Source organism: Taudactylus pleione, unplaced genomic scaffold (assembly GCF_031769625.1).
Source record: "Taudactylus pleione unplaced genomic scaffold, aTauple2 ptg000026l, whole genome shotgun sequence".
NCBI classification, from domain to species: domain Eukaryota; kingdom Metazoa; phylum Chordata; class Amphibia; order Anura; family Myobatrachidae; genus Taudactylus; species Taudactylus pleione.
In genome coordinates this window covers 5,655,669-5,675,823 of record NW_028284428.1, presented here as the reverse complement: position 1 = coordinate 5,675,823, position 20,155 = coordinate 5,655,669, and positions in this window count along the sequence as shown.

The following is a 20,155-nucleotide window of genomic DNA, read 5'->3' as shown; positions in this document are numbered from 1 at the left end:
CTATTGTAATGTCTGCCATTTCCCATGCTGTACAAATGATAGATGCGGCATCACCACAATCACGAGTGGTGCCTCCATCTAAATCAGTAACAGCAAGGGAAGTGTTAATGCCCTCTGCACCCATAGAGGAAGTTGTTCATACCATATGTAGCAGCCGCAGACTAAACCCCCAGGCAGGTAATCAGGTCAAAGGTAGCAGCGCTACCAGTCTGCATCCCATTTGGACAATAACTGTTCCAAATGGAAATGCAGATGCAAACGGTATAGTGCCCACGAGGGAAGTAGTAATGCATTGTCCTTGGACAAGAGCAGAACTAAATTCCATCATAAATGATTTCCACCGATCCCAAAAAGGAATTAGCCAAATGTCAAAGATTTTTGAGAAATTTGGGTAGTTCACATGAACCCACTAATAAAGATTGGCATGTGGTGTTAAGGGCCTGTCTGCCACACAATACTGACATGACAAAATTTATCACAGATTGTGTATTGGATGGTGACGTTCCCTTAACAGACCAAGTAAACCAAGGTAACATTTCCCGCATTGTAACTCAATTGGGTATATATTTTCCAGTAGTAGTTAACTGGAACAAAATTTACAAAATTAAGGAGAAGGAGAGTGAAACTGCAGAAGATTATTGCGATCGGGCTCTGCAGTCTATCACCCAGTACACTGGGATAGAGGATATTAAACATAGCACTCACCACCGGGGAATGATAGTCACGGTACTTGTGGATGGTCTGAAAGAGAGTTTAAAAACTCGGGTTCAGACCTCACAGCCTGGCTGGCGGGGACTCACAATAGATACCCTCATAGAAATCACCATCACACATGATAAAAACATCTCCAAGAAGAGAGAAGCCCAGAGCGAAAAACTAATGGCTGTTAGTATACAAGCTCTGGAGGGAAAGACGATAACATCACAGCCAACAGACACACTTGCACTTGCACACACACTCACTTCTGAACAAGTATGTGCTCTCACTAACCCCACGCAACAACAAACACAACTCTATCCTACTAGCCCGATGCAACCACTGGTCCCATGCTACCTACCAACTTCTTATTCCCCACACTACCCTTACCTATATCCACCACCTTTACCCTCTGTGCAAACCTCACAACACCACATGTCTTCACCCGATACACGAACATGTTTTAACTGTAAACAACCAGGACACTTAAGTAGAAACTGTACAGTTAAAAGAGTAGGGACCCCACATCAGGGAAGACCTGGATATCCCCATAAGGGATATGCACAGAGGCCAGCAAATGTTCATCAGGTACCAGCTCCAATTATAGCCATAAATGCTTTATTGGAGAATGGTAGCCAATGCTTTTGATCAGGTCATACATGTAGTCTACAGATAGTCAGGTTAACGGGAAGTACTAGGGAAGAACCGGTCATGATGGTTGATGTAGCTGGTACTGAATATCCTTTTCTTGTAGACACAGGGGCGACCAGGTCAGTGATAAAATCTACCGTTAATTTGCGGGTGACCAACGAGACAGTGCCAACAATGGGTGTAACAGGTAAAGTGGAACATTATCCTTTAACAAAGTCCACAGAGGTTACTATTGGGCCGTTGCATACCAGGCATTCTTTTCTCCTGGCTGCTGCAGCTCCTACTAACCTACTGGGCAGAGACTTGTTATGTAAGATGGGATGTGTTATATATTGCACCCCTGATGGTGTATTTTTAGATATCCCAGAGAGAATGGTATACGAGGGGAGGGATATGTTAGACACTCCTCAAAGGATAATGTATCACTCTACAGTGTTAAATGAAAATCCATCACAGGTAGATGAAATGTTATCCCTAATTCCAGACTCCCTTTGGACGAAAGATGGACAGGACACTGGATTAATGGCAAATGTAAGCCCCGTAATGGTAAATTTAAAAGGCAAGGTAGGCAAGCTCCAGAAATTACCCAGTACCCACTAAAACAGGAGGTAGAATTAGGGGTTTTTCCAATTATTGAATGATTATTGCAACAGGGAATTTTACTTCGTACAGCTAGTGGTGGGAGGGGTTATAGGCTGGTACAAGACCTTAGAGGTATTAATAAGGTAGTAAAGAGCCAATTCCAGAGAGTGCCAAATCCAGCTGTCATTCTGATGCAGATCCCACCAAATGCAACCCATTTCACTGTCATTGACCTCTGTTCTGCTTTCTTCTCTGTGCCTCTCCTTCCTGACTGTCAGTATCTACTTGCATTTACATACAGAGGTTTACAATACACATGGACATGATTACCCCAAGGTTTCATAGACAGCCCCAGTATCTTCTCCCAGGCATTGCACAACTGTTTACAATCTTTTCAACCTGCCAATGGATCTGTTCTAATTCAATATGTGGATGATTTATTGCTATGTTCTGACTCGTTTATGTCATGTTTGAATGATACTAAACTTTTGTTACTTCATCTCTCACAAACAGGACACAAGCTGGCTAAGGACAATCTACAGCCATGCCAATCCAGAGTAATATATTTGGGATGCTGCCTAACCCAGGGGTTATGACATCTTACAACAGATAGAATCCAGGCCATACAAAACATGACACTGCCGCAGAATCAACAGCAAATTCATACCTTCTTGGGAATGTGTGGATACTGTAGAATGTGGATCCCAGGTTTTTCTATTTTGGCCTCACCTTTACAGGATTTAGTCTCTTCTCAAAGCCCGATCGTGTCATACACACAGAGGAATCAGAGCAGGCTTTCCTTAATCTTAAGGATATTCTGACAAAAAGCTCCTGCATTGGGAATACACGATTATGAAAAACCTTTTGATTTGTATTGTACGGAAGCTGATGGTTGTGCTGCAGGTGTCCTTACACAAAAACATGGTGATGCCAGTAGGCCCGTAGCATACTACAGTGCCCAATTGGACACTGTGGCAAGATCACTCCCCACCTGTTTGAGAAGTGTAGCAGCTACCGCTCTATTGGTGAGAAAAAGTGAGGACGTAGTATTGGGCCATGATATGATTGTCTGCACTCCCCATGCTGTATCTGCTCTGTTGAACTCAAACCAGCTCCTCAGCTAGGTTCACCAAATGGGAACTAGCTCTAATTGCTCCTGCAAATATTACTGTTAAACGTTGCAGTACGCTGAATCCAGCAACATACCTACCATATGTACAACATGATGTACAAAGGTTGGAAGGAGAGGAGTTGCTGGCGGGAGGTGAGTTCGGCAGACATAATGATACACACGATTGTATGACATATCTGAATCAGACCTTTACTGCTAGACCTGACATACATGACACACCTTTAGAGAATGTGGATGTAACTTTCTATATGGATGGGAGTTGTCATAGACAAACAGACACAGGTGAATTATGTACAGGTTATGCTGTTGTAAATGACACAGACATCATAGAAGCTAAACCTCTTGGTCCTCCTCACTCAGCCCAGGTGGCAGAGTTAGTAGCACTGACTAGAGCAGGTGAACTGGCAGCAGGCAAATCTGCTAACATTTACACTGACTCGAGGTACGCGTTCGGGGTGGTGCATGATTTTGGGGCTCTATGGCATCTGAGATATTTTATGACAGCAGCAGACACACCAGTTGCACATTTCCGACACATAAAACATCTTTTAGAAGCAATCCAACTGCCCAAAGTGGTGGCAGTAATTAAATGCAAAGCCCATACATGTAAGGATGACCCGGTGTCACTGGGCAACAACAGAGCTGATGAAGCTGCAAAATGGGCAGCAGGGTTAAAAATGTTTTCTCCAACTGAAACAATTATGTAATTTCAAACAATTGATATGCTTAAATTAATTGAGATGCAAAATTTGTGTTCAATTCAGGAAAAATCCATTTGGAAGTCCAAGGGATGTGGGCAAGAGTCCTCTGGGCTCTGGAGGGACGGACATGGTAAGCCAGTAGCCCCCAAGGCATATTACCCCAGCCTGGCTGAGGCAGCACACGGCCTGACTCATCTGGGTAAACAGGGTATGTGAAAGTTGGAGAGGGCATACTGGTGCGCATCAGGTTTTTCTTCACAAGCAGAAAAGATAGCAATGTCCTGTCTGACCAGCTTGAGAAAGAACATAGGGAAAGTGATCCCTACCAAACCGTCCCACATTCCACTGACTGATGGACCTTTCCAGGTGATACAAATCAATTTCATCCAATTACCACCCTGCAGGAACCTTAAGTATGTATTAGTGTGCACAGACATATTTTCTAACTGGGTTGAGGCCTACCCAGCGGCCACTAATACTGCTGTGTTTACTGCCAAAAAAAATAGTTCAGGAATTTGTATGCAGGTACGGTATCCCTAAAATCATCGAGAGTGATAGGGGTACCCATTTCATGATATGTGTAAGCTGATGGGTATTAATAGCCGACTTCATACCCCCTACCGAACGCAAGCCAGTGCCAAGGTAGAGAGGATGAATGGGACTATTAAAAATAAGTTAAGTAAAATCATGGCAGAGACTGGACTAGGCTGGCCAGAAGCATTACCTTTGGTCCTACATAGCATAAGGACCACTCCTAGACCTCCTCTGAATTTGTCCCCATTTGAAATATTGTTCGGCAGACAACCTAATTTGATTATAAGTCCACAGGAAGACCTGAAGGGTAACAACGAGGTAACTGTAAAGTATCTTATATCAATGATTAAGCAGTTAAAGCAACAGCAGCAGAAACTGAAATTGTTGTCTAATGATATGCCTGAAACTAACTGTCATGATGTTGAACCTGGAGAATATGTAATGATTAGAAATTTCTTGCGTTCAGGTTGTTTGACTGATCAGTGGGAAGGTCCATACCAGGTGCTGCTGATGAGTACTACATCTTTGAAGGTGGCCGAGAGAGATACCTGGGTCCATTCCACTAACTCCAAAAAGGTCAATCAACTGGTGGAGAAACAAGTCGGAGACAAAGCTGATAGCGTGGACTTTTCAATCGCGAGCTTGTTCAGGGAGGATTGAACAGGTTGTAGTGAGATACCTAAACTGAGAGAAATTTGCAGATCTTGTTGTGACAATGGACAGGCCTGCTGTGTTCATTTTCATATTCTCTTTTAGAGTGTTCACCATCCTGGTCAGTTCGGGGATATCCAGTGTCTGTGATGGGGGACCAATTGAGGAAATGGGAGCTGATGGCAGTGCTGATGGAGTGGAGTCAGGAGGAGTGAAATACCAATCAGGGGAGTGACTGACCAATCTTAGTACTGTTATTGTTAAGAGAGCTGTCATTCCGGATACTCGGGGAAGGTGTGGAGGTTTATCATCTGAAGATTCCTGTATTTGTGAGCTTTGTGGGTCCCTAGTTGATGAGAACTGTATCCAATGGTGCCAACCTAAATATAATCCGTACTGGGGTGGGTATCCTCTAGAGGATTATCATAGCATGGTAGGCAAAGTGTTCAATCAAACTGATTGCTGGGTGTGTAGAAATGTGCCACAGGGACAGCATAACGTAGGGTTGGTGCCATTTCCGCTAAATACCACGGAAATTTTAGAATTGCATAAAGGGAAAACCTTGGATGGAAAATTTCTCTCATCCAGACCACCTCATTTCAAACTCCATCAATTCCAAGTAAATAGATCACTTTTGTGCTTAAACATAACCAACCCCAATAAACCCGAGAGTTGGGAAGTGACAGGGAATAATCAGACGATGACCTTCTCACAAAGAGCTGATAATGAGTCCATAAACCATGATCTGTTATGCTCCATTAAGTCTGGTGGGAAACATTTTAGGTATCGGTATACATTGAGTTCCACCAAAGAAATTATTGGTAAGGTGCCAAATGGTTATTGTGCTAAAATAATACAGCCAGAAACTTGCATGTACCAGATGGAAGACCCAGAAATAGGATTGTTTGCAAGGGAAATGTGCTTAATGATAATGATGCATACCATTCCTTATGTTCTCCCTGATAATGTATATTTCATCTGTGGAAGAAAAGCGTATAAATGGCTCTCCCCGAGTTCCGAAGGTTTGTGTTACCTGGGAAGAGTAGTCCCAGAAGTTATGACCCTCACACATGTTGAAATGCTGGGTATACATAAAAACACACTGTCACCATATCTTCACACACAATATGAACACAGAGGCAAAAAAAGATGATACCTGGTGTCAGGGACCTGTTCCCAGTATCCCTGACGTGGGGGTGTGTGCACCTCTGCTATAGACAGAGCGCCGTGATACAAATATCTTACTTACAAAACTGCCACCACTGAAGGAAATAATTTTAAAGAGGCCACCGGTCCTCTATTATCCCAATAATTGCACAAGCTCAGCAACAAGATCCCCACGCAGTTAATCTGTTGCTTAACCTCTCCACAATTGCGCAGACTAGGCATCCCAGACGACCACACAGTTCGCTGTGACCAACCCTCTGCTTCCAGTACTTAACAATATGTGTAGCGTCACTAATAATCTCTTCAAAGACTAGGGTTCGGAGCATATATGAAATAAACTAATAAAGAATACTTTATTTACACAAAAGGTAGTACAATGCTTAAAGAAGAATGTTACAGAAAAAAGAATGGTTACAAAGGTACATACAGCAATATAAAATAAAAATGGTAGAGGTAGACTTACGGAAAACACGCTGCATTAGAAACACGTAGCCTTCCGCCCAGGAGGAATGGTAAGAAATGCAGAGACTGCAGGTTAAACTTCAATGTGACAAATTGATCCCCCAGTTGAACACAGAACACAGGGCTTCAATCCATTTTATCAGAAGGGTATCACACCTCAGGTGAGGTCATCACAGCCCGCTCTGATTGGTGGATGAGATGATTGGAGGTCAGGAACCTCCCAGCTAAGTGTAAATATCTTTAAACTTATAACAGAATAAACCTAATAACTTCCCTTGTGGATGGACTACCTACAATATGGGGTTCATCATAGTTGTCCATATTTTATCTGTTATACAAGTGTAAATATGATGTGGTTGACATAGTGCATTCCTGAGATATCTCATATCTTCAAATCTGTATGTCTCAGTGATCTGGGAATTGCACACAACCTGGATATGGAGTCCAGTTATATGTATATAATTTTCCAAGCTTCCAGCTATCACTGATACATCTGGGATTGCTGCAGGACCCAGAAGTGAACTTAGCACTGGACATGTTCTGTCTGCAGAAGATAATAGTGCCAATGTGGATTCTGAGCTGGATCGTTATTTGGACTGTATTATCAAGCATCTAGGACCTATGGATGCTGCTACAAAATTGGGACTGATCTGCCAGTTCCAGGAGGATGCCCATGCTGAGCGCCTGGCAGAGAGGAGGTCTGCAGAACACCAGGCTGAGAGAGCATTTCAGCTACAAATGGCAAAGCTCCAAAGGAGGAGTGATTTATCCCAGCCCAGGGAGACCAGGAAGGTAATAGTTAAACCTCGCCGGGAGCATTTCCCTCCTATGTCTAAGGATGGAGACCTGGAAATATTTCTGGAGCGATTTGAAAAAAACATGCCGGCAATATCAGTTGCCGCCAGCAAAATAGGCCCTTTTAGGAACATACAGAACTAGGTGCTATTTGCATGTCAAAGGGTTAGTTTCCATCTTCCCTGCCTCAAGGACTCAAAGAATGCATGACCTAATAAAGACAGTCAGCTCTCCTGCCCTCAGATTCAGAAAACTAGTTATTCTATGGCTTTTAATTACCAATCTGTTATGATGTGAGAACTATAATTCGCACTATGTGCCATATCGCTCGGGGTACATAAAATTTTAGATATATCCAGGAACTTGCTAAATTGATAGATAATATCACCGAGATGTACGATGACACATTCAGGTATACATGGAGAGAATTGCAAGCGTACAAGAAAGAACTAGTGCAATACAGGCTAGAGCTTAATTATTTAACTGCTGTTACTAGAGGGTATTGCGTAACATTGGTCACCCAATTTGGAGTAAAATGTTGCACCTGTCACCAATAATACCAGCGACCCCAAGGAGGTGATAGACCGAAAGATGGATGAAATTCTGCAGCTAAAATGGGAATTTCGTAGGAACCATAACGCTTCAGTGGCTGAAGTAGGGGAGAAGATAGAAGGATGGGTTTCATGGCTGAACCCAGGGAAATGGTTCTCAGGTCTAGGGGAATGGGTCCAGGAAGTGATCACCAGCATAGGCAAATTCTTAATCCTTCTACTGATTGTCATCATAATAATTGGCATATGCGTCCGGTGTGTTCCTATTGTGTTGAAGTGTGGAAAATGTAAAAACAGAGTAAAACGTAAGAATGAAACTATGAAGGTGGTCAGTAATGACAATATGTATACCGAGGTAAATATAGAACTGCATTACAACCCTGAACTAGGAAATACTATCGTTTGATGTATTATATTTAGACATGCATAGAATGTATTATTGAAATGTTATTTATAGAACACCTCAGATAATGTAAAGTCTCAATTCCCCTTCAAGACTGCTGTTATAAGACTGGTGCATTCCCACACCTTTCACATGATCTTCCAAGATCCGCGGTGTGCATATAATATTAGTTTTATGTCCCCACCCAGAGAAACATTATTGATGGATTAAGAACCACCTTGTTCCATCCCATAATAACACTAAATAATATGTTAATGTAAACCTAAATTAAATTCTAATAGCAGATTGTGATAGCATGTTGCTTGCTATCAAAGGGTGGACTGTCAAAGCTGAATAATTGGCTGAGACAAGTTTAGTTTAAGATTTAATCGGGACGATGCCATCTTGTGATTGGCTGCAAGACGCCATCTTGAAAATGAAATCGCAAGACGCCATTTTGCGAATGGCCGCCTAAGCGCCATTTTAGATAAACTCACATTTTAGTACATGTGGTGATAATACTATTAGATTTAGCACCATGCGAGTGCATCTTTCACCATTTCTCATACACACATTAATACGCACAATTGCGCTGTTAACTAGTCGCATATTAGCGAATGAATAGGACTTTTTATGAAACCGCTGTTTTATTAGCTTTATGCACACGCATCTGCCCCAAGTTAACTAGCGTCCTTATATCAAACCCCGAATACTCACACATTACATATTCACACATAAGGTTTAATAAGCTTTAAAGTATATGATTTAAGTTGGTTCAGTTAGTTTAAATGCTGAGAAATAAAGATATTTGATAACTAAGGTTTTATACATGCTAAACAAGCCGTGTTTGGTTTCGTACTGATGTGTACTATTTCCACAGTATTCCAGTGTTATCGGTGGGGAGACTTCAAGCAACAAAATGTATTAACTGCTAGGATGTTACAGGGGGCGGGAAGGGAAAGACCCCCTGCTGTTAGAGGCAGGGAGAGTCTATTTGAACCAGCCTGTTAAATGCTCTGTAACAGATGCTTCTACCCTGGGAACCAATGACATCACCAACAAACTTCTCTATTGTCCTGTCTATTCTGGGGGGGTATAAATATGTGTGCTCAAATGCAGGGTTCTTAGTCTTCATGCTGAATGCTGAATGATGAGGGGTCTCTTGCTGATGCCTATCTTCGGGTCCGTAAGCGCTGCGTATGTATACTGTACTTGGGTCTGTTTAATTCCTTTTGCACCTAAATTGTGTCTGGATCAATTGCGTGTAACTTTCTGAACTTTTACTTCAATAACACTTGTGCTTTGGAACCACAGATTCCAGGTCTAAGTCTTTATTTACTGTTTGACTGCGTACGCAAATTAGCGTCATCCTTAGAGGTTTATAGGAAGGATTTTAGAAGGTACAGGCAGGGGTATATAGAGGTTCATTTTAATATCGTTAGAACAATAGCCTGAGAACATTATTCTGACTCCACAGTATAAAACTTCAATCAGTTCAGTGCAGTTGAGGGAGATGTCTGAAGGGGTATGGGTGACAGACCAAAATATGTTATATAGTCCCATACCTCCCAAATGTTCTGCATTCAGCGGGACAGTCCCATTTTTCTGGGACTGTTCCGCTGTCCCACCCGTGGGCCATAGTGCCCCACGGTGGGGAGGAAGTTGGGGAGAGTACATTCTGCTGATCTGTATAGCAGAGCAGTGGGTGTGCAGAAGGTGAACAGATGCCATGCACATGTTCATGGCATCTGTTCACTAGTGTAGGGAGAGCCAGGGGGCTGCCCAGCATCTCGGAGAGTGCTGGGCACGCCCCATATAGTGACAGAAATGGGGGTTGCTGCGAGGCTCTGCCCCATTTTCTAGACACCCGCCCCTTTCCATGAAACCATGCCCCCTTTTCTTGCGCGCCTACGGCACCGCGAAGGGTCCCTCTTCCCGGACTTCAAAAGTTGGGAGGTATGTAGTCTTTACCTGAAGATGTTATTCTTATTATATTTCTAAAGATGTTGTTGTTCAGGACCTTATTGGAAGATGTAATCCAAAGTCAATAGTAGTAGTAGTTATCCAAAATCTCTTAAATAAAGCAGGAATTACTCAGAGAGTATCAATGTAGGACAAAATGTTACCACAAAATGGCTGCCAGTAGCTGGGCATCCTCTATATAGGGCTGTGAATTGTATTGTGACATCACAATGCATTCAGGCAGTAGCTAGAGATGGCTGTAGTTTAGATTAGTTCTGGGCCCAGATGCCCTGCAGCAGCACTCTGGTGAGCATAGAGAAGCTGGGAATCATGAGAGGGCAGTGTAACTCCTAGCAAGGAGAGGGCCAGGCCTCAGAGGTGGCCTGGGCCCTATAGCATCCCTATCCTCTGTACCTTCTATAGCTACGCCCTTGCCTGTGAGTGGCAGTTACAGAATTCTGCAAAGATTGGAAGATTTTGTATGGTTACATAATCCTTTCAGTAAATTATTTGAGCAGATACAAATCTGAGATCTGATACAAAATTGGGCAGGGTGGAGGCATATATTGAATATTGAATCTGAGTCCAGGTCTTCACTAGGAATGTGTCAACAGTCTGGCCTGGAGTTGGATCCCCAGAGGATAATGCATGCAGGCAGGAGCTAGAGATAACTGTAGCTTAGATCAGCTCTGGGCCCAGATAAACTACAGCAGCACTCTGGTGAGAATTAAATAAACAGGATTTAGGAGATTGCAGTGTAACTTGGTGCAGGGAGAGTGCCAGGCCCCAGAGGTAGCCTGGGCCCCATAACAACCCCATTCTCTTCACCTATTTTACATACTGTAAGCCCTTACTCGTAAGCGGTGGCTTGTCTGTCAAAGATTAGAATACCCTACCTTTATGGTGCCTAGCCCTAAAACACCTGAGGCCTGGGGTCGTGCCTAACCCTACGTCCCACTGGAGGAGCCTAGATCTAATCCCCCTTTCTGCACTCTAAACCTAACCCTCCCGCAGAGGTGCCTAACCCTAACCTCCTCCCGGTGGTGCAAAATGCTAACTCCCCCTCTTCCCCCCCTAACGCTAACCCTCCCTAGTGGGTGCCTAAACTTAAGTCTCCCCAGGACATGCCTAAACTTAACACCCCCCTCCCACAGCTCATACTTACTTGCCTCCAGACTCTTACAATCGGGATGTCGGCTGTTGGGATTCCGACGCCAGTATCCTGATTTGTGCAGAGGTAGCGGCGTCAGCATTTTGCCCGGCGGGTTATTAACTACATCCCCTGGGGTGCTAATGAACACTGGGAAGAGTGTGCTTTGCTACCTGTTGGATGAATCATCATGGACATGATTACCCCAAGGTTTCATAGACAGCCCCAGTATCTTCTCCCAGGCATTGCACAACTGTTTACAATCTTTTCAACCTGCCAATGGATCTGTTCTAATTCAATATGTGGATGATTTATTGCTATGTTCTGACTCATTTATGGCATGTTTGAATGATACTAAACTTTTGTTACTTCATCTCTCACAAACAGGACACAATCTACAGCCATGCCAATCCAGAGTAAAATATTTGGGACACTGCCTAACCCAGGGGTTATGACATCTTACAACAGATAGAATCCAGGCCATACAAAACATGACACTGCTGCAGAATCAACAGCAAATTCATACCTTCTTGGGAATGTGTGGATACTGTAGAATGTGGATCCCAGGTTTTTCTATTTTGGCCTTACCTTTACAGGAATTAGTCTCTTCCTCAAAGCCCGATCGTGTCATACACACAGAGGAATCAGAGCAGGCTTTCCTTAATATTAAGGATAGTCTGACAAAAAGCTCCTGCATTGGGAATACCCAATTATGAAAAACCTTTTGATTTGTATTGTACGGAATCTGATGGTTGTGCTGCAGGTGTCCTTACACAAAAACATGGTGATGCCAGTAGGCCCATAGCATACTACAGTGCCCAATTGGACACTGTGGCAAGATCACTCCCCACCTGTTTGAGAAGTGTAGCAGCTATCGCTCTATTGGTGAGAAAAAGTGAGGACGTAGTATTGGGCCATGATATTATTGTCTACACTCCCCATGCTGTATCAGCTCTGTTGAACTCAAACCAGCTCCTCAGCTAGGTTAACCAAATGGGAACTAGCTCTAATTGCTCCTGCAAATATTACTGTTAAACGTTGCAGTACGCTGAATCCAGCAACATACCTACCATATTTACAACATGATGTACAAAGGGTGGAAGGAGAGGAGTTGCTGGCGGGAGGTGAGTTCGGCAGACATAATGATACACACGATTGTATGACATATCTGAATCAGACCTTTACTGCTAGACCTGACATACATGACACACCTTTAGATAATGTGGATGTAACTTTTTATATGGATGGGAGTTGTCATAGACAAACAGACACAGGTGAATTATGTACAGGTTATGCTGTTGTAAATGACACAGACATCATAGAAGCTAAACCTCTTGGTCCTCCTCACTCAGCCCAGGTGGCAGAGTTAGTAGCACTGACTAGAGCAGGTGAACTGGCAGCAGGCAAATCTGCTAACATTTACACTGACTCGAGGTACGCGTTCGGGGTGGTGCACGATTTTGGGGCTCTATGGCATCTGAGATATTTTATGACAGCAGCAGACACACCAGTTGCACATTTCCGACACATAAAACATCTTTTAGAAGCAATCCAACTGCCCAAAGTGGTGGCAGTAATTAAATGCAAAGCCCATACATGTAAGGATGACCCGGTGTCACTGGGCAACAACAGAGCTGATGAAGCTGCAAAATGGGCAGCAGGGTTAAAAATGTTTTCTCCAACTGAAACAATTATGTAATTTCAAACAATTGATATGCTTAAATTAATTGAGATGCAAAATTTGTGTTCAATTCAGGAAAAATCCATTTGGAAGTCCAAGGGATGTGGGCAAGAGTCCTCTGGGCTCTGGAGGGACAGACATGGTAAGCCAGTAGCCCCCAAGGCATATTACCCCAGCCTGGCTGAGGCAGCACACGGCCTGACTCATCTGGGTAAACAGGGTATGTGAAAGTTGGTGAGGGCATACTGGTGCAAATCAGGTTTTTCTTCACAAGCAGAAAAGATAGCAATGTCCTGTCTGACCTGCTTGAGAAAGAACATAGGGAAAGCGATCCCTACCGAACCGTCCCACATTCCACCGACTGATGGACCTTTCCAGGTGATACAAATCAATTTCATCCAATTACCACCCTGCAGGAACCTTAAGTATGTATTAGCGTGCACCGACGTATTTTCTAACTGGGTTGAGGCCTACCCAGCGGCCACTAATACTGCTGCATTTACTGCCAAAAAAATAGTTCAGGAATTTGTATGCAGGTACGGTATCCCTAAAATCATCGAGAGTGATAGGGGTACCCATTTCACTTGTGATGTTTTTCAAAATATGTGTAAGCTGATGGGTATTAATAGCCGACTTCATACCCCCTACCGAACGCAAGCCAGTGCCAAGGTAGAGAGGATGAATGGGACTATTAAAAATAAGTTAAGTAAAATCATGGCAGAGACTGGACTAGGCTGGCCAGAAGCATTACCTTTGGTCCTACATAGCATAAGGACCACTCCTAGACCTCCTCTGAATTTGTCCCCATTTGAAATATTGTTCGGTAGACAACCTCATTTGATTATAAGTCCACAGGAAGACCTGAAGGGTAACAATGAGGTAACTGTAAAGTATCTTATATCAATGATTAAGCAGTTAAAGCAACAGCAGCAGAAACTGAAATTGTTGTCTAATGATATGCCTGAAACTAACTGTCATGATGTTGAACCTGGAGAATATGTAATGATTAGAAATTTCTTGCATTCAGGTTGTTTGACTGATCGGTGGGAAGGTCCATACCAGGTGCTGCTGACGAGTACAACATCCTTGAAGGTGGCCGAGAGAGATACCTGGGTCCATTCCACTAACTGCAAAAAGGTCAATCAACTGGTGGAGAAACAAGTCAGAGACAAAGCTGATAGCGTGGACTTTTCAATCGCGAGCTTGTTCAGGGAGGATTGAACAGGTTGTAGTGAGATACCTAAACTGAGAGAAATTTGCAGATCTTGTTGTGACAATGGACAGGCCTGCTGTGTTCATTTTCATATTCTCTTTTAGAGTGTTCACCATCCTGGTCAGTTTGGGGATATCCAGTGTCTGTGATGGGGGACCAATTGAGGAAATGGGAGCTAATGGCAGTGCTGATGGAGTGGAGTCAGGAGGAGTGAAATACCAATCAGGGGAGTGACTGACCATTCTTAGTACTGTTATTGTTAAGAGAGCTGTCATTCCGGATACTCGGGGAAGGTGTGGAGGTTTATCGTCTGAAGATTCCTGTATTTGTGAGCTTTGTGGGTCCCTAGTTGATGAGAACTGTATCCAATGGTGCCAACCTAAATATAATCCGTACTGGGGTGGGTATCCTCTAGAGGATTATCATAGCATGGTAGGCAAAGTGTTCAATCAAACTGATTGCTGGGTGTGTTCACATGTGCCACAGGGACAGCATAACGTAGGGTTGGTGCCATTTCCGCTAAATACCACGGAAATTTTAGAATTGCAAAAAGGGAAAACCTTGGATGGAAAATTTCTCTCATCCAGACCACCTCATTTCAAACTCCATCAATTCCAAGTAAATAGATCACTTTTGTGCTTAAACATAACCAACCCCAATAGACCCGGGAGTTGGGAAGTGACAGGGAATAATCAGATGATGACCTTCTCACAAAGAGCTGATAATGAGTCCATAAACCATGATCTGTTATGCTCCATTAAGTCTGGTGGGAAACACTTTAGGTATCGGTATACATTGAGTTCCACCAAAGAAATTATTGGTAAGGTGCCAAATGGTTATTGTGCTAAAATAATACAGCCAGAAACTTGCATGTACCAGATGGAAGACCCAGAAATAGGATTGTTTGCAAGGGAAATGTGCTTAATGATAATGATGCATATCATTCCTTATGTTCTCCCTGATAATGTATATTTCATCTGTAGAAGAAAAGCGTATAAATGGCTCTCCCTGAGTTCCGAAGGTTTGTGTTACCTGGGAAGAGTAGTCCCAGAAGTTATGACCCTCACACATGTTGAAATGCTGGGTATACATAAAAACACACCGTCACCATATCTTCACACACAATATGAACACAGAGGCAAAAAAAATATGATACCTGGTGTCAGGGACCTGTACCCAGTATCCCTGACGTGGGGGTGTGTGAACCTCTGCTATAGACAGAGCGCCGTGATACAAATATCTTACTTACGAAACAGCCACCACCGAAGGAAATAATTTTAAAGAGGCCACCGGTCCTCTATTATCCCAATAATTGCTCTGGCTCAGCAACAAGATCCCCACGCAGTTAATCTGTTGCTTAACCTCTCCACAATTGCGCAGACTAGGCATCCCAGATGACCACACAGTTCGCTGTGACCAACCCTCTGCTTCCCGTACTTAACAATATGTGTAGCGTCACTAATAATCTCTTCAAAGACTAGGGTTCGGAGCATATATGAAATAAACTAATAAAGAATACTTTATTTACACAAAAGATAGTACAATGCTTAAAGAAGAATGTTACAGAAAAAAGAATGGTTACAAAGGTACATACAGCAATATAAAAAAAAATGGTAGAGGTAGACTTACGGAAAACACGCTGCGTTAGAAACACGTAGCCTTCCGCCCAGGAGGAATGGTAAGAAATGCAGAGACCGCAGGTTAAACTTCAATGTGACAAATTGATCCCCCAGTTGAACACAGAACACAGGGCTTCAATCCATTTTAGCAGAAGGGTATCACACCTCAGGTGAGGTCATCACAGCCCGCTCTGATTGGTGGATGAGATGATTGGAGGTCAGGAACCTCCCAGCTAAGTGTAAATATCTTTAAACTTATAACAGAATAAACCTAATAACTTCCCTTGTGGATGGACTACCTACAATATGGGGTTCATCATAGTTGTCCATATTTTATCTGTTATACAAGTGTAAATATGATGTGGTTGACATAGTGCATTCCTGAGATATCTCATATCTTCAAATCTGTATGTCTCAGTGATCTGGGAATTTCACACAACCTGGATATGGAGACCTGTTATATGTATATAATTTTCCAAGCTTCCAGCTATCACTGATACATCACTTTTGTCACATAAACCATCCAAATATGACTGATCATTGATCTGCCATATCTCATCAGCCTGGTTTCTATTTGTTTTACCCCCTGTGAGGAATATAGCCATATGGCACATAGGGCCTGATTCAGACCCACTCGCAAGCGGCTGTCCACTCGCAAGTGGGTCGATGTTGTGCACTGTGCATGCGCACGATGGCGGGAGCTCCGTCGTGCGCATGCGCCAGACGCGACGAGCGAAGGAAAGTCCTTCGCTCATTGTGTCTGATCAAAGGGGGCGTGCTGTCGATGTTGATTGACAGCACGCCCCCTTTGGTGGGCGTGCCGGGGGCGTGCCTCCCTGACGGGGGCGTTCCCAAGGGAACGCCTACCGTCAGAAGCCGGCCCACTGACATCACTAGTGATGTCAGTGGGAGTGATTTTGGCTCTGATAGAGCCAAAATCTCTCCGGGCCTTGTGGTTGAAAACCTCAACCGCAGGCTCCAGCTCGCAGTTTCGATGGTCGCGATGGTCACAACCATCGCGGCCATCAAACTGCACGCTCGTATAGGCTGTGGGTGGTGACCCACAGCTATACGAGCGTCCAGGAGGACGCTCCAGAATTATGGAGGGCGGCCCTCATTCAGAGCGTGCGCTCTGCTCAGAGCGTACGGCTCTGAATGAGGGCCATAGTGCGAATTATAGTTCTCACATCATAACAGATTGGTAATTAAAAGCCATAGAATAACTAGCTTTCTGAATGTGAGGGCAGGAGAGCTAACTGTCTTTATTAGGTCATGTATTCTTTGAGTTCTTGAGGTAGGGAAGATGGAAACTAACCCTTTGACATGCAAATAGCACCTAGCTCTGTATGTTCCTGAAAGGGCCTATTTCACATTTCAGAGCCACAGCTTAATTTTAAGAATTGTTAAATGTCATAGGACTCACATGATAATTATTCTTTGAAGTTTACAAGTCAGGAAACCTTTTGGTTAAAGTATTGCCCAGGTAATGTATTTAACAGGGACAGGCTAAGTTCCCTATTAATGAAATTAGGAAGTACAACACAGATTTGTCTAGCTTAGAGCCTATCTGTGTTTCCTTTCAATTATGATAAAGTTGTCGCCAGGGCATGTGTATTGCTCAGCCTTTGTGTCTGCATCTATAGACATTCAGCACCATAGGGGGTAAAACAAATAGAAACCAGGCTGATGAGATATGGCAGATCAATGATCAGTCATATTTGGATGGTTTATGTGACAAAAGTGATGTATCAGTGATAGCTGGAAGCTTGGAAAATTATATACATATAACTGGACTCCATATCCAAGTTGTGTGCAATTTCCAGATCACTGAGACATACAGATTTGAAGATATGAGATATCTCAGGAATGCACTATGTCAACCACATCATATTTACATTTGTATAACAGATAAAATATGGACAACTATGATGAACCCCATACTGTAGTTAGTCCATCCACAGGGGAAGTTATTAAGTTTATTCTGTTATAAGTTTAAAGATATTTAAACTTAGCTGGGAGGTTCCTGACCTCCAATCATCTCATCCACCAATCAGAGCGGGCTGTGATGACCTCACCTGAGGTGTGATACCCTTCTGATAAAATGGATTGAAGCCCTGTGTTCTGTGTTCAACTGGGGGATCAATTTGTCACATTGAAGTTTAACCTGCAGTCTCTGCATTTCTTACCATTCCTCCTGGGCGGAACGCTACGTGTTTCTAACGCAGCGTGTTTTCCGTAAGTCTACCTCTACCATTTTTATTTTATATTGCTGTATGTACCTTTGTAACCATTCTTTTTTCTGTAACATTCTTCTTTAAGCATTGTACTACCTTTTGTGTAAATAAAGTATTCTTTATTAGTTTATTTCATATATGCTCCGAACCCTAGTCTTTGAAGAGATTATTAGTGACACTACACATATTGTTAAGTACGGGAAGCAGAGGGTTGGTCACAGTGAGCTGTGTGGTCGTCTGGGACGCCTAGTCTGCGCTATTGTGGAGAGGTTAAGCAACAGATTAACTGCGTGGGGATCTTGTTGCTGAGCCTGTGCAATTATTGGGATAAAAGAGGACCGGTGGCCTCTTTAAAATTGTTTCCATCGGTGGTGGCAGTTTCGTAAGTAAGATATTTGTATCACGGCGCTCTGTCTATAGCAGAGGTGCACACACCCCCACGTCAGGGATACTGGGTACGGGTTCCAGACAAATGGTTGGCAGTTTGTGGGATAGGAGATATTTTTATTTTCTGGAGCATCTAAGTGTGAGGCTTAAGAAATTATACCTGACACTTAGAATCAGTACCAACTGATTATATGAAAGAGACTCAATGCTTATAATTGGTCACTAAGTCATATGTGCAAGCAATACCCAATACCCCTTTCCTCTTGTTTTTGTTTTCTATCTTTTTTATTTGGCAAAGTAACTGCAGAGAGATGGCAGCTACTTACAAGCAACAAGATAAGAAGGTGCTGATAGACCTTTGCAACCAGCAAGGTCTCACCTGTGTGGACCATCCTAAGGATAAATCGGTCCGAGTGCTAATGGAATGTGATACAGAGCATCATGATGACGGCAAACCAGTACATGAGAAGAGTTCATCTGTCGGGGCTGCTGCGGTAGCAGGAGGTGTGCTTCGTTCTGGACATTTACTTTCTGCAGATAGTAATAGCGCAAAGTTGGATTCTGATGTGGACTCTGTTATCAAGCATGAGGGGCTTATAGAGACAGCCCCAAAGTTGCACGTTACCCCTGTGTTCCTGGAATCTGCCAGAGCTGCGCGCCTGCCAGAGAGAGAGAGTTCCAGAGCATAAGAGGGGAGAGAGTTGGCGCATGTCAGAGCTGCGCATCTGACAGAGAGAGAGCTCCATTGTATGTGAGGAGAGTCCATCTGGGATTGCTGCGGTACCCAGAAGTGAACTTAGCACTGGACATGTTCTGTCTGCAGAAGATAATAGTGCCAATGTGGATTCTGAGCTGGATCGTTATTTGGACTGTATTATCAAGCATCTAGGACCTATGGATGCTGCTACAAAATTGGGACTGATCTGCCAGTTCCAGGAGGATGCCCATGCTGAGCGCCTGGCAGAGAGGAGGTCTGCAGAATGCCAGGCTGAGAGAGCATTTCAGCTACAAATGGCAAAGCTCCAAAGGAGGAGTGATTTATCCCAGCCCAGGGAGACCAGGAAGGTAATAGTTAAACCTCGCCTGGAGCATTTCCCTCCTATGTCTAAGGATGGAGACCTGGAAATATTTCTGGAGCGATTTGAAAAAACATGCCAGCAATATCAGTTGCCGCCAGCGAAATAAGCCCTTTCAGGAACATACAGAGCTAGGTGCTATTTGCATGTCAAAGGGTTAGTTTCATCTTCCCTGCCTCAAGGACTCAAAGAATACATGACCTAATAAAGACAGTCAGCTCTCCTGCCCTCAGATTCAGAAAACTAGTTATTCTATGGCTTTTAATTACCAATCTGTTATGATGTGAGAACTATAATTCGCACTATGTGCCATATCGCTCGGGGTACATTAAATTTTAGATATATCCAGGAACTTGCTAAATTGATATATAATATCACCGAGATGTACGATGACACATTCAGGTATACATGGAGAGAATTGCAAGTGTACAAGAAAGAACTAGTGCAACACAGGCTAGAGCTTAATTATTTAACTGCTGTTACTAGAGGGTATTGCGTAACATTGGTCACCCAATTTGGAGTAAAATGT